Raw genomic sequence first — 22,793 nt, 5'->3', positions numbered from 1 at the left:
TGAAATCACACTCCCTTTGACCCTTCCCCATTTTTTTTTTTTTTTTTTTTGCACTTAATCACCATCTGACATACTACCTAGTTGGGTTGTTTATTAGTGTTCTGATCCGTCCTGCTCTAGAACAAAAACTCCACAAAGGCTGGGATTTGCTTTGTTCAGTGACTTGACAATGACACCCAACCTGATGATGACAAGATTTCAAGAATGACAGGCATTTTCATCCAGGCCGCCCAAATTGTTCCTAGTGGAGCCTATCTTTTGTCAATAGTCCTTTTTAGTACTACTTTCCTCCTTGTATCCCATTTTTCCCAAAACGATTTTTGCCTTCTTTTTTTCTTTTAGCCTTTATCTGGTTTGTCTTTCTTGGTCTCTTAATTCAGCTGCCCTGTGACCTTTTGTTTTTAAGTAAGGTCTAAGTAAAATATAGCTGGCCTTTTCCTTTTCAGCCACACTCAGAGTCTCTGACCTGTAATTGGCTACTTGAACCTGTTTGTATCTTTTATGACCCTGATAATGATATTTGGGGCCATTCTTCCTGTTTTAATTTATTTTTTCCACTTACCACCCTTTCCATTTTTTCCTCTTTTGCTGTTTGCTGGTTTGATTGTACTTGTCAGTGCTGCTGATTTTCATTTTGTCCCTCAAGTATACGTTGTACTTCAGCTCAGTGTGGTTTAAGTTCAGATATTTAAATTCATTTTTTTTCTCAATATCTAACGTTTCTCCCCCTGTCAGTCTCTCACTTCGCACACTTTCACTTTGCCTTTCCTCCCTTTACCATTTCCGGTGTTGGGACCAACTGGTCACTACATTCTGGATTGTTGGTAATCATTTTTATTATCAGCACTTATCCAGATTTACCTCTGAGTTAATGCTTGTTTCTTTGCTTATCGTTGTTTTTTATACTCCTATCTATTTCTTGGATTCTTTTTTGAGTTTGGCTGGTAATCATCCTCTAATAATTTCTTAGAGAGTTCAAGACTGGGGAACTTTTGGAAGCTTTTCATCCCCCTTCACAGTTAAAATGGAATTTGACTGGGTATAGAATGATTCTAGCTTATACATTCTCTTCTCACAGGCCACCTGGGAGTCTCAGTCAGTTAAGTGTCTGACTTCAGCTCAAGTCATGACCTCATGGTTCATAGGTTTGAACACCATGTCAGGCTCTGCACTGACAGCACAGAACCTGCTTCGGATTCTCTCTCTCCCCTTCTCTCTGTCCTTCCCCCACTTGCTCTCTCTCTCTCTCTCTCACAAAATAAATAAATAAACTTAAAAAAAATTCCTTTCTCTTGTAACTATGAGGACACTGCTCCATTGCCTCTTTGCTCATAGTGTCGCTGAAGAGATGTCAGTGTCCATCTGGATCTTACCGAGTTCTTAGGAAATGCCATTTTTTTTCTTTCTGGAAATTTTTAGGTCGTTTTGATTTTGTTCTTTTTTTAATTGGATTTCATATCAGTGAATTTCTTGATAGTCTAGGTATGGCTGTTTTTTTCATGTATTCATGTATTCTTGTCTCATTCAGCCATTTCCATCTGTAAACTCTTTATATATTCAAACTCGAGGGTTGGGTCATCACCCTGATAATATCTTTAATAGTTAACACAATAATTCCCTTCCCTCCAACATATTTTTGGAACTTCTATTTCCAGAACTACCTCTTCTCTCCTTCCAGTATTATAACTGTCCATTCATAGTTCCCATCTCTTTGTCTTTTGGTTCTGAGTCCCGAAAGAGTTTGTTAGTTCAGTTTTCCAGCGTGGTGATTTGATCTCCAACTGTGTGCATTCTCTGTCACCTGCCTCTCACATTTTTCATTTTAGCAATTTTATTCTTCACTTCCAGGAGATGGAAACAAAGTCTCTTCTTCTTTATTGATATGGTATCCTCCCTTTTTACTCTAAATACATTTGTTATCTTCCTTTGAATTGGCTTTTTTCTATACACTTTTCTTTCTTTTTAATGTTTATGCTCTACTGTTGCTTTCCTGGTCCAGATTTCCCACAGATATTCGATGCTTTTAAGAAATGCCTGCTATTCCCCCATGAAGATTAGTCTTTAGGAATACATGCTCAACAAAAATTCAGCCACTCTACTTGGCCCCTTCAAAGCTGTTCTGTTGGGTTAACCCATTGGAGCTTAATCCTGGTCACTGTATACAATTAGAGCTAAATAATTTTAGTTGTTTCTTTACAAAGTTGTGTAATTCAGGAGCGTTACTTATTTAGACTCATCTTTTCCTACTTAAGTCAAAAAGTAATATGACTACAGAAATGCATGCCAGTGGTGAGAAGTTCTAAAGCTTTGCATTTGTGTCACTGGAATTTAAAAGCATCTTTGTGGTCAGTTATTATTTAGTGCATCCCCAGTAGGAGGCATTTTATCATTCTACCTCTTTTGAACTTTAATTTTTCTGAAATACATTCCTCTGTTGCTTAGTAACATGCAAAACCAGCATTTTATTGTATTAATTTACTCACTGGTTTTGGACTCATTTTTTATAAAGGTAAAATTTAGTACATGTGCAAGTATGTATCATGTATGGTATTGCACCATATGAAAGAGCTTGTAGTTTTTCTTTTTTTAAACTTTATTATTGAAGTATAGTTGATGCACAATGTTCTATTCATTTCAGGTATAAGCAATTTGTGTTTTTATTTGACATCTGACCCAGTGTTAGGCTTCTCAAGCTGGGGTGCATCTACCTTGGGAGGATGCGGTGGTCTATCAGGGGATGCCCGAAGCCACAAGCCAAACCTGGCACATCATACCAGAGGGTGGATTTTAGTTAAAAATTTAAGGAGAGAATGTTGAAGTCTAAACTTTTCTGAGGTCCCATCACAGGCACTTGAAAGTCAGAATTCCAGTTCTTCAGCCAATCTTATGTGTTACCTAAAGCTTGGGGTGTGGGAAACTTATGTGTAGTGTGCAGTGAATGCTTTTGAAACAATCTGGAAATCTAGTGTTTTAGAGAACACAGTTTGACCAAAATGAATAGAGTGCACACCATGAAGGAGATTGGTTGTGCCAATGACAGAGGGCCCCATAGCTGGCCTTGGACGGCCGAAGCATTTGCAGTACAACAGGCCAGCCAGGCTCAATTTGGAAATGCTGTTCGTCACTCTGAACTAGTTCTTTGTAACCTTTGATTTCACCAGGGTTGAACAACACCAAGTGTAGCCTTTCAGTTTATGCCGAGTAAGGGCTGAAGGGAAAAAAGCAAGCTCCCAGGGTTACTGCTGCAGACTTGGAGAAGGATGTATGAGAGTACTCATACCATTGCTGGGGCTGGGCGGGGTCAGGGGGCAGGGGGTCAGGGGGGCAGGGCTTGGTAGAGGACTTTTTCTTACGGGAGGGGCAGCCCCACACTCCCTCCCACTGGGGCCAGGACCATGCCCCCAGGGCTCTAGCCTGTGGCTCTAGGAAACAGGTGCTGATGCTGTTGGTTGTATAGCTTGCCCAGTCCTGCTGCATGAGCAGTGACAGGGAGACCAGAATGGGGTAGAAGAGAAGGCACAAAGGAGTACTTACAGAAATAAACTCAAATCTTATTGTGGATGCACGCTTCTTCCCCGTTTTTGACCCAAACAATGCAGCATCAGTGGAGTAATCTGACTCTGGCCTCAGTCCTGTGACCAACTTACCCTGAGACTCTGGGTCAGACCCGTCACTGAATCAGCTATCCCCTCGGAGAAAGGGAGATGCAAACAATACCAAGTTTACAGGATTGTTTTGAGGCTGAAAGGAAATATGTACTTTGTGAACTTCAACACCTTCTTCAGTCTAAGTGTTGAAAAAATTAGACATATGTGCTCTTTTCCACTTTAAAAATACGTCCAGTAGCTTATGGCTTCTGACTAAGATGAAGTAGACACAGTTCTCTCTACTCCTGTCACTAAGTACAAGTAAAAACTCTGGGCATTATATGTAAAAGAAACATAAGATTCTGAGAAGGTAGACTGGCCAGGGGACCTCCAGACCTGAGGAATCACATGGGTTTTTGTTTTTGTTTTTTGCCTATGTGCTCGAGCCTAGATGCTGGCAAAGCTGGCAACCCAGAAACACCAACAGGCTCAGACAGAAATGGCAAGAAAAGTCTGTTCTCTACAGCTAGAGGCCCAGAAAAGGGGCAGCCTAGTGAGACAGAAACTTTTTGAGACTAGTTGCCCAGCTCCACCCAGATACCATGGAAAAATCTCCCAGCCCTACTCTAATAGCAAAGGCCTGGCTATCACGAGGTACCCCATCCACCACTGCCAGTGTGGTAACAGAGGAGTGGGAAGACTTTCATCCCCACGTGGAGGTAACAGCTTCTCCCTCTCCCTTCCCCAAGTTGTCATTGGAAGTCACATGGGATCCTGGGGTTCACCACCAACCAGCAGTAACAAGGCCTCCCTCACCCTGCTCTGGTATCAGTGGGCAGCAACGAGGTGCCCTCCCTCTCCTATGCAGGGGGGTGACAGATGAGGCCTAAAAGGGAGCCTGAAATCTCACCTCCACCCATAGGAATGAGGCCCCTCCCAACAAGTGTCAAGACTGTGTGGGGAGCTTGAGCCTTCACCCCCACCTGACAGTGGTGAGGTAGCACCTTGCTTCTCCCACTAGCATGTGGTCAGAGGAGGCATGCCAAAAGAAGATTTAAGTATGTTCTAGAATCTCATTAACATCATACCTAAGCTACCTAGGGTACAATGAAAGTCATTTATCAGAGAGGGGATATCAGGAAAATATCAATTCGCATAAGAAGAAATAATCCACAGACGCTAGTCTGTAGATAACATAGGTCTGGAATAGTCTAGCAAGGAATTTAAGCAGCTGTCACAAAAATGCTTCCGCGAGCAGTTATGAACATGCTTGAGACACATGAAAAGATTTAAAGTCTCAGCAAAAAAAATAGAAGATCTAAAGAAGAACCAAATGGGGATTTAGAACTGAAAAGTACACTAACCAAAATAAAAAGTTTGATGGATGGCTAAACAGCAGGAGGGAGAGGTCAGAGAAAAGAGTCAATGAATTTGAAGAGGTAACAATAGAAATGACCCAGTATGGACAATGGAAAGAAAATAGGCCGAAATAAATACCCAAAGTGAACAAACCCTCAGGGACCCGTGAGAACTCTAGCAAAAATCTAATATTCATGTCATCAGAGTCCCTAAGGAGAGGAGAAAGAGAGCAGGGTTGAAAAGTATTCAAGGAAGTAATGGCTGAAAACTCTCCAAATTTGGCAAAAGGTCTAAATCTAGAGCTTTAAGAAACCGAGCAAACTCCGAACAGGATCAACTCAAATCCACTCTAAGACAAATCATAGTTAAACTTCAGAACACTAAAGACAAAGAAAAAAATCTGAAAGCAAAGAGAAAGAAATGATACCATACCTATAGGGGGAAAAATTGAATTATAGAGGATTTCTCTCTCAAATAAACTTTAATTTTTGTAATTAAAAAAATTTTAATGTTAATTTTGAGAGAGAGAGAGAGAGGGAGACACACACACAGAGTGTGAGTGGGGGAGGGGCAGAGAGAGAGCAAGACACAGAATCCAAAGCAGGCTCCAGGCTCTGAGTTGTCAGCACAGAGCCCGACGCTAGGCTCGAACCCATGAATGGTGAGATCATGACCTGAGCTGAAGTCACTTAGCCGACTGAGCCACCCAGGTGCCCCAAATAAACTTTGAAAAAAAGAAAACTTTGGTGTCATTTGTTTTTCTAATTAGTGTGATGTTCTTCTATTCAGTAGATTTGGTAATCTGAATCATTAGACTAAAACTACTCCCCCATGGGACTCAGTAAAGCTAATTCCATTAGACATTCACCAAAACATCCCTGCCAGTAAACACTTTATTTTTCTCAATATTACCTTTCAAGCAGCAAACATTGGTCACCACCAAATTATACAAGAACCCACTGGCTCCCACAGGTCTGTCCAACTTCTGGCCACAGTTCTACTTCACCAGATGTGTTGTTTATAAACTTGTACCTGTGCTTGGCGCCATTTCTTGCTATGCTGAATTTCCTGATAACATTACGTTTCTAGCTTTTGTGATTTCATCATTATTCTTAAATTTAAACTTTTAAGTATAGCATTGTCTTAAATTTTATCTGCACTGAGAACATGGCTTTGTGCTTAAAAACAGGAACACATATCAGCTTTTAAAACCCACTGAGGGGCACCTGGATGGCTCCATTGGTTAAGCGTCCATCTTCACTGAGGTCATGATCTCGTGGTTCATGAGTTGGAGCCCCGCGTTCGGCTCTGTGCTGACAGCATGGAGCCTGCTTAGGATTCTCTCTCCCTCCCTCTGCCATTCTCTGCTTATGTGTTCTCTTTCTCTCCAAACAAGCAAACAAACATTTAGAAAAAAGTTTTAAAATTAATAAAGCAGGGGCGCCTGGGTGGCTTAGTCGGTTAAGCGTCCGACTTTCGCTTAGGTCATCATCTCGCGGTTCGTGGGTTCGAGCCCCACGTCGGGCTCTGTGCTGACTGCCAGCTCAGAGCCTGGAGCCTGTTTCAGTCTGTGACTCCCTCTCTCTCTGACCCTCCCCTGCTCACGCTGTCTCTCTCTCTCTCCTAGAAATAAATAAAAATATTAAAAAAATAAAAATAAAAATAATAAAGCAGATCCTGAGGGTAAGATTCATGTGAAGGGAGTATATTTGGGAGGGGAGGCAGGATGCACGAGCAGGGGAGAGGGGAAGTGAGACAGTGAAGGAAAGGAAGCCACCATTAGGTGTGTTAAAAGAGTAGGTGACTGCTTTGGGCGACGGGAACTCAGACCCACTGGGGTTCTCTGGGGGACTGCGAAGAACATGCCTCAGGGCTGTCCCACCCAAGAGCCACAGCAGCTTCAATGTATGTAACCATGCCTGTCCATTGGTTGGGAGCTGCTTCCGGGGTGCCGACACCTCGGCATTTGTAGCCTCACCTGTACATGGTGTGGGTAAGTGTGTGGGCAGAGAGCCACAGGCCCTTGCAGTAAGAAGCCATTTACGTGAATGGGCACAGGGAACCTTAAGTAGATATAGAGGTATGGGCATTGCTAACTTCTGCACAGTGCACCCTCATTTCTGCTCATTGTGGCCTGGAAGCGTCTGGGCTGCTCTTCTCAGAAATCTCCTGGATAGGAACACAGATGAAAAGAAAACGCAAAAGGAACACAAAAACCGATGTTAATTGTAACTACATTTTATGTAGGGTTGAGTTCTGAAAACATTGCGGCACCGGAATGGAGAAATAACCTGTGTGTGTTCTTCCCCCTATCCCGAAGGTCACATACTCAGTATCAGTTTACGCATTAGTCCATGAGGAGAGTAGAAAAATTCCCTTGTCCAGAAGTAATAAAAAACACTCTTTTCTATATTGCTGTCTCCCAAACACAACAAGCGCATTCCTGGCTCAGGGCCTTTGCACTTGCTACTCCGTCTGCCTGCAACTCTCTCCGGTTCCTGGCTCTGCCTCCCTTTCCTGCAGGTCTTTGCTCAAGTGTCTTCTCAGGCCTTCCCGGACCACACTGTGTAAGGTAGCAGCCCCCCGCCCCATGCTCACCCTTCCTGTGCTTTTTCTTAGTAGCATGTAACACCGATTTGTGCTTTATGTCATATTTACTTGTTACGTTTGCTTATTGCCTGCCTCTATCCACTCAGATGGAAGCTTTGTAAAGGCACAGACACTCTTCCTCTGTCTTTACTGCTGTATCCTCAGCTCCTAGCACAGCCACAGGTATATATTGGATATTCAATGAATAATTGTGGAATGAGAATATCGGTATGTAGAGAATTATTCTTCAGGGGCTGTAGCCTTCCGTTTCTTGCTGAATGCATAGTGATGGGCTCTGTTTCTTGTAAAGGGAGTTTTACTTTTGGTTCCTTCCTGAGGTGTTTCTCAGACAGAGGCCTTTTCAGTGGAGCTGAAATAACCTGATAGATGGCTGCTTTTTTGTTGAGTCTGGTGGTTGTCAAAGTGGCCCCGAGATCAGCAGCATCTAGGAATTTGTTAGGAATGCAGATTCTCTAGCCTCACGCAGACCTTCTGAATCAGAACATTCCAGTTTTTGTTGGTTTGTTTTACAATATTTCTTTACTTTTGAGAGAGAGAGAGAGAGAGAGAGAGAGAGAGAGAGAGAAGCATGAGTGGGGAGGGGCAGAGAGAGGGAGCAGAGGATCTGAAGCAGGCTCTGCTCTGTGCACAGAGCCTGAGGCAGGGCTGGAACTCACAAATGGCTAAGATCATGACCTGAGCTGAAGTCAGACGCTTAACTGACTGAGCCACCCAGGTTCCCCCTGTTGTAACAAGGCCTCTAAGTGCTTCTGTTACAGTAACTAAAACTCAGGTTGGAGATTTTATGACGTAGGCAGACAGCTTTACAGAGGGCATTCATTGCTATTTTTTCTTTTTAAAAAATTTTTTTTAAATGTTTTATTTATTTTTCAGAGAGAGAGAGAGAGAGAGAGAGAGAGAGAGAGACAGCATGAGCAGGAGAGGGTCAGAGAGAAAGGGAGACACAGAATCTGAAGCAAGCTCCAGTCTCTTTGCTAGCTATCAGCATAGAGCCCGACACGGGGCTCGAACCCACGAACCATGAGATCATGACCTGAGCAGAAGTCGGATGCTTAACCAACTGAGCCACCCAGGCGCCCCCATTGCTATTTTTTCTTTAGTGGTATCTTTCTCAGACATCTGAGATGTACTTCAAACATCTGAGATATACTCCAAACAACTTTACAGTTCTGAAATTTTGGTGTTTGTTTATAATTTACCTCCCACTTTCTAAAATAAGTGGAAGCACCTTACCATAATGCCAGGGCAGGCTTTCTGAGTGCGAGCCCCAGGTGTGCAGGGCCCCCTGCTTTGAAGGACACCTGTCTTGGTTTAATACTCTGTTGTCAATATTTATAGGACAATTAAAAAGTAACAGAGAAATCAGAAACCATTTGACTAAGATAATTAATTCGTTATGATTAGTTTTCAGGAATTTAAACGTTTTCTCTAAAGAAAGAGTTGTGGGAGACTGTGTAATAAGTCAAGACTGAGGACTTTGGAGGCATAAGAGTATGGCTCCACTCCCAGCTTAAATATTTGATAGCTGTGTAGCTTTGGTCAAGTTACTGATTCCGCGTCTCTGTTTTTTATCTGTACCTGGGGAAAATGGCACCATAATAGCTACTTCATTTGCCCCGATGATCAAATGAACTGGACACAAAAAACACATGCCCCAGGACACAGTATGTGCTTAGGAAGTATTAACTATACTCCGTTTTTGGCTCCTCACCAGCGTTTTTCTAGACAAAGATTTTTTATTCCAATTCAGTATTTTACCAAGTTATGAATGCTTTTCTTTATGGATTTTTCCCCCCTTGACTCTTGTTAGATTTGGTTTCTCCTGATCACAGATTTGCAATTTTATCAGAGATCTTTACTTCAGGATTTGATAATGCAGTCACAGATGATCCAAAGGTATTTCTAGTTATTATTATTCACTTTCTTATCCTCCCAAAGAATGATCTACAAAGAAAACAAATGGAATGCAAAGCCTTCTGGAAAATCCTGCCTACACAACTGTGTAGTGATTGATTACAACTGGCAAGATCTTTACTGTAGTTATTTGAATTTACAATTGACTGTCAGAAAGCACAACCATAATTAAAATATGTTGTTTAACTTGTTGGGGAAAATAGGGAACTAAATTTATTCAGTGCGCGATCTAAATTTCTTCTTCATTTGAAAGTCGCTTTACTTGGAGCAGAACTCTTTAAGCAAAATGTCTGTCATTTTCAGAGAATTTAGCTATTCCAATGCTTGGCCAGGTGTTTTTGGTCATATTTTTAATGTACTTCTGGCTAAATAACGTGAACAAACTTATTGTTATTTGATAACAGGGAGAATACACTTGATCTCATACAGAGACTTGCCAATTTTCTAGCACTTGAACATGTATTCTCTTGCTTAGCTTTTACAACCCTGTGGGTGGACAGATATTCTTATTACCTTTTAGATGAGAAAACTGGGGCTCTGAGCATTTAATTGGCTTCTGCAGCGTCACACAGTAGTTAGGTTGTGGAGCTGACACCAGAACAGGTCTTTCTTTCATAGTCCTCTGATCCTCAGATTGCTCTATCTCCCAGCTGGTTTGCCTTTCACTGAGGTTACCCTTGCTAAATTCACCAGTGATGTTCGTGTAGCTGAGTCAGTAGGCAGCTTTCAGCCCTCATTCTGTTTGACTTTCAGGAGCATTCGACAGTGTTAACCCTTTCCTCCTGGTCGTTACAAACAGGCAGAACTGAGATGCCAGTTTTATCTTAGTCGCTGTTGGGGGTGGAGGTGGGCAGGTGTGGGAAGTGAACCGCACCTTCGCTTTTACTTCCCACCTCCTGGATTTTTTTCTTCCTGTTCTCCAGAACCCATGATATCTGTGTGGTCCTTTAACCACCACTGTGCCTTTTTCCCACGCTCTGTCAAATATTCATGCCCTCCAGATGATGTTTCTTCCTTTTGTCCATATAATACCTTCACTCAATGTAGCTATTCTCTGAGGAAAACAATTAGGTTAACCATTACTCATCACTCATTCAGCTAACATTTATTGAGTGCTAGCTATATATCAGGCACTACAAGTCGGTCTTAACAGTCTTGGAGGAATTTTTGTTATACCTGAAGATCCTTGTTTACCAAAATCAGGCCAAGATTGACAGGATTTCAGGCATGGTAATACACTGAAATGAAAGATGTTAAGCTGTGTGTCAGAAGACATTTTCAGCAAGCATTCACTTATGGCATTTCCAAGCCTGTTGTCCCCCCAGATTCTGATACGGGAAAACTATCCTACCCAGAGTTTCTAGTGGGGTGGTTGTGACATTGTCCCTGACAGCCGAGACCGATGAGGTCAGAAGAAGGAATCTGAGTCAAGGGCCGTGATGCAAAGGCTGCCCATGGTTTAGCAGGTGGATCTAGGCTAAAAGTGTTACCTAAATAGAAATGGGCTGGGGCTGTTTGAGTCTCACTCTTGGAAGAATAAACTGGGAAAACCTGGACAGAGCAGACTGCTGGAGGAGGAGCAGAAGCTGGAAGACTGAAGGTAGAGAATGAGAGTCTCACGGGGTCACCATTGACTACACGATGGTGACAGATGTGAGTCATCCTAACCTCTGCCAGTTCGTGACTGATACATAAGGAGTAGGTCCTAGTGGTCAAAAGGCCTGGTGGAAATCCCTGTTTCTTTATGCTTCATCCTCTCACAGTTACCTTGCTTCCCTTAGTTTTTGTTCATTACGGTTAAATGCATTTAATTAAATCAAGGTCACGTTTTATAAGTAGACTTGATCTACTTTGTTTAGACCTAATATTGGCCTGAATAAAGATTTAGAAATTATTTTTTTCTTCCAGTTTTGTTGAGATATGACTGACAAAATGAAAAGTACACATATTTAGATTGTACAATATAGTGTTCTTTAAAAAATTACTTTTTGAGTATACTGAATGCTAAAAGCAACGTGATGGTTGTATAAATCACGCTTAATGCTTGGATCTGAGGAGTCTGGGTCCAGTTCTCTAGTGTGAAATGCGAAAATTATATTCTTCACTAGTAATTGCAAGTGAAGTGTATCATGTCATTTCTATGCTCAAAACCCTTCAGTGGCTCCCTGTTTCATTCGGAGAAAAAGCCCACCTCTTTATGATGGCCTAGAATCAGGTCTGGCTTCATGGACCTTGGCTTTGCAGTCATTCGACCCTACACTGAGAAGGACCCCATGCTGGGTTTAATCCACTGTTGCCATTTTGAAATTCCTAATAATTTTGTCATTGAACTGGCATTTTGTAAGTGAAGTCCATTGGGACAAAGGAGCACATTCCTGAAGAGAGGAGGCCCTTGGAGCAGCATGAAGCACATGGGCTTATGGTCCAGGTAGCCACTGACATGCACGCTGGCTTGGGCACAGCAGGCTGCATCTACCCAGTAGCCTTTGGACAGCTGCACATTTGAGAGCTGTCTAGGGTGCCACAGGACCCTGAGGGGGTGGGCTCACTGGGATACGGACCTAGAGGGTGGGAGTTACCGCCATAGCATCATCAGAATGGCACCATGGCAAGACAGTGGGGACTTCCTAAGGGGGCAGCACCAGGACAGTCCCTGGAGGCTGGCTGTCCCCTGTGTCCCCAGAGCTGGTCCTAATGGTGTCTGATATTTAACACTCCAGCCTGAGCACCAGAATAGGAACTGCTGGCCCTCAGGGTGCAAACTTTATCAGTAAGTTGTTACAAAATAAAGGTGGATATAAAGCATATCAGAGTTGCTAGACTTCTTCAAATGGGTTAGAATTTTTAGCTTTAAAAATGCTGCAAGTAAAGCACATGTCCACAGGCGTAGAAACAAGTTAAATTTAAGATCATTCAACAGAAAGGGACACTACCTGTATATGAAGCTTCAGATGAACCAGTTAATGAAGGAGATAATTTTAAAATTAAATTCTTCCTTGTAATCAGAGATACAGAGATAAGACACATAAATAGGTGTTTGGGATTATGCGCAAATTATAAAGCTACTTTCAGTTACTTGTTCTACCTTCACTGGTTACAGGAGATGTCAGCAAATATTAAAATGTATTTGTTTGCATTTAAAGTTACATGCAAACTTACACGAAACTGATATTGTATGAAGAGTTCAGTCTTTTTAGAGAAATTGTTTTGTAAGAGTGGTCAGTTTAGATATACTAAAATTTATATTTTGAAATAATTTATAAGAAATTTATTTCAGTGTTATCATAGCCTGTAAAATACTCATAATAGCTCCAATAACAATTGTATCGGCAGAAGGATCATTCTCAAAAGTAAAAATTGTAAAAAATTATTTGTATACTATATCTCTATGACTTACTTATTTTATAACTGGAAATTAATTTGACTACCTCTGCCTGCCATGATGACGATAGTTAATGGTACTATATTGTATGTTTATTTATTTACTTATTTATTTTTCTTTCATGGTTTATTGTCAAGTTGGTTTCCATATAACACCCAGTGCTCATCCCAGCAAGTGCCCTTCTCCATGCCCATCTCCCCTTGTTCCCTCTTCCCCACCCCCATCAGCCCTCAGTTCTCAGTATTCAAGAGTCTCTCATGGTTTGCTTCCCTTTTACTCTCCCTCACTATTTCCCCCCTTCTTCTCCCCCGGGGTCTTCCATTAAGTTCCTCCTAATCCACCTATATGTGTAAACATATGTTATTTGTCCTTCTCTGCCTGACTTATTTCGCTCAGCATAACACCCTCAAGTTCCATCCACGTTGCTACACATGGCCAGATGTCATTCTTTCTCATTGCCATGTAGTATTCCATTGTATAGATAAACCACATCTTCTTGATCCATTCACCAGTTGATGGACATTTAGGCTCTTTCCATGATTTGGCTATTGTTGAGAGTGCTGCTATGAACATTGGGGTACATGTGCCCCTATGCATCAGCACTCCTGTATCCCTTGGGTAAATTCCTAGCCGTGCTATTGCTGGGTCATAGGGGAGTTCTATTGTTAATTTTTTGAGAAACCTCTACACTGGTTCTAGAGGGGCTGCACCAGTTTACATGCCCACCAACAGTGTAGGAGGGTGCCCATTTCTCCACATCCTTGCTAGCATCTATAGTCTCCTGATTTGTTCATTTTCTCTACTCTGACTGGCATGAGGTGGTATCTCAGTGGGGTTTTGATCTGCATTTCCCTGATGATGAGGGACGCTGAGCATCATTTCATGTGTCTGTTGACCATCTGGATGTCCTCTTTGGAGAAGTGTCTGTTCATGTCTTCTGCCATTTCTTCACTGGATTACTTGTTTTTTGGGTGTGGAGTTTGGTGAGTCCCTTATATATTTTGGATACTAGCCCTTTATTTTGTATGACATTTGCAACTATCTTTTCCCATTCTGTCATTTGCCTATTAATATTATTGATTGTTTCCTTTGCCGTGCAGAAGCTTTTTATCTTGATGAGGTCCCAATAGTTCATTTTTGCTCTTGATTCCCTTGCCTTTGGGGATGTATCAAGTAAGAAATTGCTGCAGTTGAGATCAGGAGGTTGTTTCCTGGTTTCTTCTCTAGGGTTTTGATGGTTTCCTGTCTCACATTTGGGTCCTTTATCCATTTTGAGTGTATTTTTGTGTATGGTGTGAGAAAGGGATCTCATTTCATTCTTTTGCATGTTGCTATCCAGTTCTCCCAGCACCATCTGTTAAAGAGGCTGTCTTTTTTCCATTGGATACTCTTTCCCGCTTTGTCAAAGATTAGTTGGCCATACATTTGTGTTCAATTCTGAGTTCTCTATTCTATTCCATTGGTCTATGTGTCTGTTTTTGTGCCAATACCATGCTGTCTTGATGATTACAGCTTTGTAGTAGAGGGAAAAGCCTGGGATGGTGATGCCTTCAGTTTTGGTTTTCTTCTTCAATATTACTTTGGCTATTTGGGATCTTTGTGATTCCATACAGACTTGAAGATAGTTTGTTCTAACTTTGAGAAGAATGCTGGTGCAATTTTGATTGGGTTTGCATTGAATGTGTAGATTGCTTTGGGTAGTATTGACATTTTAACAATATTTATTCTTCTGATCCATGAGCATGGAATGTTTTTCCATTTCTTTGTGTCTTCTTCAATTTGCTTCGTAAGTTTTCTATAGTTTTCATCATACAGATCTTTTACATCTTTGGTTAGGTTTATTCCTAGGTATTTTATGTTTTTTTGTGCAATTGTAAATGGGATCAGTTTCTTGATATTTCTTTCTGTTGCCTCATTCTATGAAGGCAGCATCACTTTGATTCCCAAGCCAGACAGAGACCCAGCAAAAAAAGAGAACTACAGGCCAATATCCTTAATGAATGAGGATGCAAAAATCCTCAACAAGATACTTGCAAATCGATTCAACAGCACATAAAAAGAATTATCCACCATGATCAAATGGGATTCATTCCTGGGTTACAGGGCTGGTTCAGTATTCGCAAATCAATCAGTGTGATACATCATATTAACAAAAGAAAAGATAAAAACCATATGATCCTGTCGATAGATGCAGAAAAAGCATTTGACAAAATATAGCATACCTTCTTAATTAAGACCGTCGAGAAAGATGGGATAGAAGGAACTTACTTAAACATCATAAAAGCCATTTATGAGAAGCCCTCAGCTAGCATCATCCTCAATGGGGAAAAACTGAGAGCTTTCCCCCTGAGATTGGGAACACAACAGGGATGTCCACTCTCACTACTGTTTAACATAGTGCTGGAAGTCCTAGCATCAGCCATCAGACCATAAAAGGAAATAAAAGGCATCAGAATTGGCAAAGAAGTCAAACTTTCACTTTTCTCAGACGACATGATACTCTATATAGAAAACCTGACAGACTCCACCAGAAGCCTACTAGAACTGATCCATGAATTGTACAAAATCAATGTACAGAAATCAGTTGTATTTTTATACACTAATAATGAAGCAACAGAAAGAGAAATTAAGAAACTGGTCCCATTCTCAAGAAGATGTGGTTTATCTATACCATGGAATACTACATGGCAAAGAGAAAGAATGAAATCTGGCCATGTGTAGCAACATGGATGGACCTTGAGGGTGTTATGCTGAGCGAAATAAGTCAGGCAGAGAAGGACAAATATCATATGTTTGCACGTATAGGAGGATTAGGAGGAACTTAACTGAGGATCATGGGGGAGAAGAAGGGGGGAAATGGTAGGGGAAAGGGAGAGAGGCAAACCATGAGAGACTCTTGAATGCTGACAAAAACTGAGGGCCGATGGATGTGGGGGGGAGGAGGGAGATGGCCATGGAGGAGGGCACTTGTGGGGATGAGCACTGGGTGTTATATGGAAACCAACTTGACAATAAACTATTTGTAAGAAAAAAAAAAAAAGAAACTGATCCCATTCACAATTACACAAAAAACCATAAAATACCTAGGAATAAACCTAACCAAAGATATAAGAGATCTGTATATTGTATATTTAAATGTTGCTAAGAGAATAGATCCAAAAAGCTCTCCTCATAAGAAAAGTAATTTTTGAAAAGATAAAACTATGGTTTTGCATTTGCTAACAACTTTCAGTTATTTCAATTGAAAATGAAGTTGCTAAAGATATAAATTTTGATGACATTATAAGTGAATATGTAGTAAAAGCAAGCTAGGGAGATTATATGATTGATTAAGACATATTAGTAAAATATTATTATATAAGTTATCACATATAAGCATTATGTAATAAAGTTTTATATGTATAAAATTATAATGCCAGTTTATTTTTCGGCGAGTTGAAAGTTTGTCTTTACTCATATAATATCTTTCTCTCTTGAATTATAAATAATCCCTATAAGTACTAAAATATTTTTGAGGAGAAAAGCTTTATATTTTAATACTCCTGACAGAATTTTTTCTCCTTTTGAATGTAGGGGCTCTGTATTTTCATTGTGCCCTACGCCTCGCAAAGGATGTAATCAGCTGTACCCAAAAAAGTCTTCTAAGATCTGTTTCTCCCTTATAAGTAAAGGGGCACTTACCTTAAAGCTTTTTCCTTTTTTTCTTATATTCTCCCCTTTGCTCACTGTGTTTCAGGTTTTAACTCTTCAGAGATTTTCAGCCTCAGATAGGGCTTTTGCTCTGGCTATTTTTTCCCTGCCTGGAATGATCTTCTCTCAGATACCCACACTGTCACCTTTTAAAATTTTTTGCTCAAATGTCACCTTCTTAATGAGGCACACGCTGATGACCCTGGTTAAAACTGTATACCATCCCTCTCCCCATCTACCACTGACTGTCTTATCTTACTCTGCTTTTTCCTTTTTTTTCTATGGAACTTATCACTTTCTGACATGTATCATTTTCCTATGCATTATGTCTGTTGTACCTTATCTTTCTGCATTGCTAGAATGTCAGAATTAGAATGTAGAACTTCTGTTCTGTTGATGACTCCCAAGCACCAGTAAGGTGTAGATTCCCAATGTTTGTGGAATGAGTGAAGTCTGAAATTGATAGATAAACCCGCAGTCGCTCTGTAAGCCAAAATTATTCACATTACTGCAGTGCATTTTTCTTTGTTGTGCAATAGGCAAATTAGATTCTTGATTTCTCAAATTGTTTACAGCGAATGCTTTTGTATTTCCAGCTATTTTAGTTAATGAAAATCCCCATTATAGAATCATATACTCATGCATGCTAATTAAATCGTGTTGTTCAAGTAACTGTAGCTGTAAAAGGCTTCCAGAACACTAAAAACTTTGTTATAAAAGCTTAAACAGTTAAAAATAAAAGAAAACCCTGGTGGCTGAATTCTTTATTTGCTTTTTAAGAATATTTATCTCCTATGAGACCCTGTTTAGCCTCAATCTAAATGATAATAGAAGTACAGCATGTTTTCACTTAGGAGTGTCTGTATTTTCATTCTTAATTTAGGTGAGTACACAGTTGTGTCAGGAATTATTCTTATTCAGAAAGAAAACATTCTTCATAGTTCTGTAGAAATTCATATACTAGCTTGTGCTCACTCTCAAGCACTAAGATCTTTGAAAATCAATATTCCTTTTACTTCTGATTTAATTTTGGTTTATCACAAGAACACCAAATTTCTTTCTCACTGAGACAAAGGATTGTTATTAAACTAGGAAGTATCTTTTTTTTAATAACAAACTTATGCTGCTTGCTACCTTAAAACATGGAATTGCTTCTTTAATGGGATAAATTGTTACTGAAGGTTGTTGTGCTATTTGTATGTTTTTGGTAGAGGGAGTGTTTATATCAGGATAATAAAATTTGAATTTCCAAGGAAGCCACTAGAATAATGAAACACTTAAATAGCACACCAAAACTAATTTCTAAATGTTGATATGACATGAAAACTTGATTAGCTTCTTTAAGTATAATTAGAAGGTTGAAAATCATGACAGTAATTTCATATCTGTATTGGATGAAGGCATGGCTCCAAAGATTTCTCAGTTTCCATGTGATATTCATAATATTACATGAGTAATATGAATTAAAATATTATGATACTAAGAAGATCCTAAGATGGATACTAAAAAGTTTTTTTTTTAATTTATTTATTTATTTTGATTGAGGAAGAGCGAAAGAACCCACAGGCATGCATGGGGGAGGGGCAGAGAGAGATCAGAGACAGAATCCCAAGCAGACTCTATGCTGTCAGCACAGTCTGATGTAGAACTTGAATTCACCAAACCATGAGATCATGACCTGAGCCAAAACCAAGAGTCAGATGTCTAACTGACTGAGCGACCTAGGCACCCCTAAAAAGTTGTTGATTCCCAATCTATTTAATCTTTAATATCATTGAACCATGGAGAAATGACCAATCTACTGTTAGTGTACAGAACTTTCTCAATGACAAGACATAGACATAGAAATCTACCTCAAATCCTAGAAAAAGGAATTTATCAGCTTATGTTACTAGTCTGTTTCCTCCTTGTGGCTGGCAGCTCCAAATTTACAGGCCTGGAGGACCCTAGCCCTCAAAATAGGACATTTATCTTTTCTCCTAGCTTCAGTAGAATGATCATGTGAGGGTCTGGAGTTGCATGGCCATCCCCAAACAAATCACTGTCACTAGACGAGGGGGTACTGTCTACCTAGATCTCCCCAACCTGATTGATAGCTCTTCCCGTACCACTTGGAGAGGCGGATAAGTTCTGCCAAAGGGCAGGATATTGGTGATGCCAGAAGAAGGTAAGAAAACCAGCTGGACAGAACAATCTCTGCCTTGAATAAATAGGCAAAGTAAACAAAACCATGAAACATAAAGTAAAAACAAAAAAACCAGTGTGAAGATAGCTGTTAGATCTTTCAGGCTTGAGGACATTCAGGGGTAACTATGGGAATTGAAGAAGAGGAGGGTTTGTTCACATTTTGGCTGTGTCCTTCTATGGTATCTAACAATTAGTTCATCTGTCCAATAATGAGTTTACAGATGTCTGTATGTTTGGGGTTGGTTGTTATACTAGATGAAGAAGAACTAACACGCAGTAGGTTTCTACTATGTGTTAGGCTATAAACACTTTGCAATATTTTGCATACAAATGCAGGCATTCTAGGTGACTCAGTGGCATTCTAGGTGACTCAGTGAGGTATTGATACCTCTGTGAGTAACGGAAAAACTTAATAGTGGTTTAAAGATATGAGTGTTTATTATCTCACGTAAAAGAAACCTGGATGTAGGCAGTCCAAGGCGATCTTGGCAACTCCATGACCACCAAGGACCCAGGCACCTTCTCTCTTGTCCTACCAGACTTATTTTACACCACCTCAGGGCACAAGATGGCTGCTTGAACTCCAGTGCAAAGATGTTCCTTGTAGACAGCAGGAAGGAGAGAGGAGAAGAGGGTTGCAGCTGCTCCTTTCTGAAGAGAATTATTGCCAGTCCCACACAACATTTCCAGTTAGATCTCATGAACCTTAACTTAGTCACATGGCCACACCATGCGGCAAGTGAGGAGGGAAATGTAATTCTTGTAGTTGGCTGTGTACCCAGCTAAAACCTGGGGTTTGCCTACTAAGAAAGAAGGGGGAGAAATGACCACTGGAAGGCAACCAGGAGTCTCTGCCTCATACGTTATCTCCTAAGATGTACAGCAAACATTGGTTATGGAGCCAGAAGACCATGTGATCCAACTTAGGAGAAGTCTTAATATCTCTGGATTTATGCTAGTTTGGTGCCTTCAAGGGCCCCCTTCCTTCTCTTACAGAAGGCCTCAGACATGCTATAAAGTGGCTCTTAGTGGATCTTCTCAAGAGTCTTGGTGTGTACTGACTTTCCAAGGGTCTGTGTGCATGTTGACTCAGGCAGTGTGGCTCTACCCTGACACCGCATGTGACCACTGCTCTCTCAGATGCCATCTGTTACTTCTACCATTCTTCCTGAAATGAATTGGGGGGTGAGAGTTGATGATTGTCCCCCAGATGCTGAGAGGCTATTTCATTTCTGTCCTAACTAGCTGGTGCATTGTTGTGTCTCTTTTAAAAGCGAGGCTTGCGTATGTTAAGTACAGCACACTCTTCTCTCATGAAAAGAAATTATTGAGTATAACTCTTCTATTTCACCTCACATATTGCAAATCCTTTAAGGAACAGTAAGAACACAATAGGGTTGTATATTAAGTAGCCCCGAGGAAATTTATTGAAGTGCGGGTACGGTAAAAATATTTCCCCTTAGAGATTACTTGACAAAATAACGAACAGAGGTTCAGAAATATCTCAGTGATATAGCCATCATTCTTCTTTGTTAGACATATAAAAACCACATAACATATTTTATTTGAACCGTAAACATGTTCAAATGTGGTTAAGACCTCATGATGATGAGTCATATTTCATAATTTTATATTGCAAAAGTTGGGTGGCAATTTACCTGATGTTTTCTACCTCGCCGAGATTAGAAGGACAGACGAGAAAGCAAGTGTGAAATTTTCTCAATAAAATTTTTGTAGAGCATGATTCTGAGTAACCTAGTCCAGTGACCTTATGCTAAACCAAAATGCAGCGTGTCTCCTTATGGCCATCATGTTAGGAAAAGGATGGCGGTGACTGCTTTGGGGAAATTAGGTGGTTTAAAGAAAAATCGAGCATAGAAAGGCTCATTTTCCTTAGTTTTAACTTTAGGTTTCTCTTAACTAAATTTACCACATAGGCCTTTGTCTCCAGTTCGGCCTGCCTCTTTCAGAAGCTTGTCTCCTAATTCACATCCAGCTAGCTTGTTGGATTTAGAAAATACAGGATGCCCAGTTAAATTTGAATTTCAGAATAGTAATGAATAAAGTTTTAGTATAAATATGTCCCAAGTGTGGCATGGGTCATACTTATACTGAAAAAATTATTTGTTGCTTATCTAAATTCAAATTTAATGGGGGCATCCCCTATTTTAACTGGAAACCCTACTTCTAGCCCTTATCGCTGTGATATCGTCTATGTATTTGCCTTGCTGAATTTCACACTTCCGTCAATGGATTGAACTATGCAGATGGCCTTCTGTCCCTGCATCATCTTCTGCCTGTGGCCTTTTCTATCTGGATGGCATTCTCTTCTCCCTTTGTTGGCTTAGCACCTTAATGTGTTCATCCCCACACCTGCCCTTCCTCCTGATCTCACTCTCAAATGGCATGGCAGTGTTAATGCTTGATACCTTGAGGTCATCTTGAGTTACCTTTTTCCTTGTCCTCCATATTCAGTGAATCAGTCCTGTCCATTCTTCCTTCATAGTCCATTTTTCCCTCCCTTCCTCCTTTTCTTTCCCTGAATCTCTCTCTCCCTCTCTCTCTCTCCCTCTCTCTCTCTCTCTCCCCCCCGGTTGCCCTCATCTGTCTGCTCCCCACACTGGCCGCAGTTTAGGTCTGTGCCTACAGTGGTCCCTGTCCACCTCCTTCTCCAGCTGGCTTCCAGCTCTACGCTCTACCTTCCCCTGGTCATTCTGCATTTTGGGTTCACGGTCTAAACAATCAGAGCTGAAAACCTTCAGTGACTTGTGGTTGTCCACACAAGTTTAAGCCTCTTATTCGCGGCCTCACATGCAAGACTTTCCAGAACTGACTTCTATTTCTTTAGTCTTGGTTGCATCCATACCTTATATCTGTGTTTATCACCTGTTTAGATTCACTTCTCTTACACCATAATGTAACATTGAAACCCCCCCTTAGAGATGCTTTAAGTTATGTAATCATTTGGCATATAGATTAAAAGGAAGTATTGTCTTAGTTTATATCAGTGTATTAGTAAATGTTACCTTATAAAATTTATACCTAATAAAAATTTAACAATATCCCGAATGTATACGTACAAAGAGATGTTTTGACCTTTCCCCATTTACCAAATGATGCATACTGTCCTGTGGTTGGAATTAATTAGATAGTAAAAGTGTGATTTGTTAACATTTAAAGTAGCACCTTATGTTTGGCTTTGTGACCAAACGTATATGGAAATGTGTATTATTATTAAACTACATGATGGCAGCATTTCATGACCTGATATTTAATTCTTACATTTTTCACTGAAAAATCAACTTTTTCTTAATTTCAATATTTTCATACCTTGTTTACAGTATATTTCTCAGCGATTCGATAAGAAAGTATGTTTCAGGTTGCTATTTCCAAGCATTTCCTACAGGGAATATATTTCAGAATTAGATCATCTTTATTCATGATACATAAAAATCCCAATTATATTGTCATTTGCTTTTTCCCCGTGACTCCATTCATTCTGTTGGAGGCGCCTAAGGCTCTGGAGAGTATATCTCAGACATGGGTTTGGCTTGGTCATAAGATACTGTTGCTGCTTCCTGTGGACGTAATCTGAGAAAGCCTACAACTAGTTCCTGTGATATTTCTTTTCTCCTTCTTTTCTCTTGGGTCATAATAAGTTGAGTAAATAATGAGTTTCTGGTCTCTGGTCTATATCAAAATGAAAATAAGGTGATATGAATCTTGAGCTGCAGTCTAGCTGGAATTAAGCTTAGGATCGGTACTGATTGGTATGATGTAATAAATTATAGTTAATGTGTATTTGTAGAAGCAAAGAAGCTTAAAATCCTCAGATAGTTTTAGTATGTAGAAATGCTTGAGCTAGATTTCTTCTTTTCCTCCCCCAAATCTCCTGTCTTCCCTTTCCCACTTGGTCTCGCCTCGTTGGGCCTGTGTGGTGGGCTCATCAACCTGCTTCCTGCCCTCCAGCTTCTGTGTGGTTTTGGCCAATGGAAAGGCCCAGTAGGTGATCAGAGGGGAAGGGATACTGAGGTCAAACATTTCTCCCTCCCCGAAACTTTCCT

At 40.5% G+C, this 22,793-nt stretch overlaps 1 protein-coding gene across 1 annotated transcript in view; it reads left to right on the top strand.

Moving 5' to 3' along the window:
* LOC120224347 (kinesin-like protein KIF6) overlaps positions 1-22,793 on the top strand; it is a gene marked incomplete at its 3' end in the record, with an annotated part of 192,246 nt that overhangs the window by 9,998 nt on the left and 159,455 nt on the right. The window lies entirely within an intron of this gene.

The sequence above is a fragment of the Hyaena hyaena genome, unplaced genomic scaffold, assembly GCF_003009895.1.
Source record: "Hyaena hyaena isolate Hyena2069 unplaced genomic scaffold, ASM300989v1 scaffold_1161, whole genome shotgun sequence".
In the NCBI taxonomy this organism is placed as follows: Eukaryota; Metazoa; Chordata; class Mammalia; order Carnivora; family Hyaenidae; genus Hyaena; species Hyaena hyaena.
The sequence above is the reverse complement of the archived record's forward strand: the minus strand, read 5'-3'. Positions and strand labels throughout refer to the sequence as shown.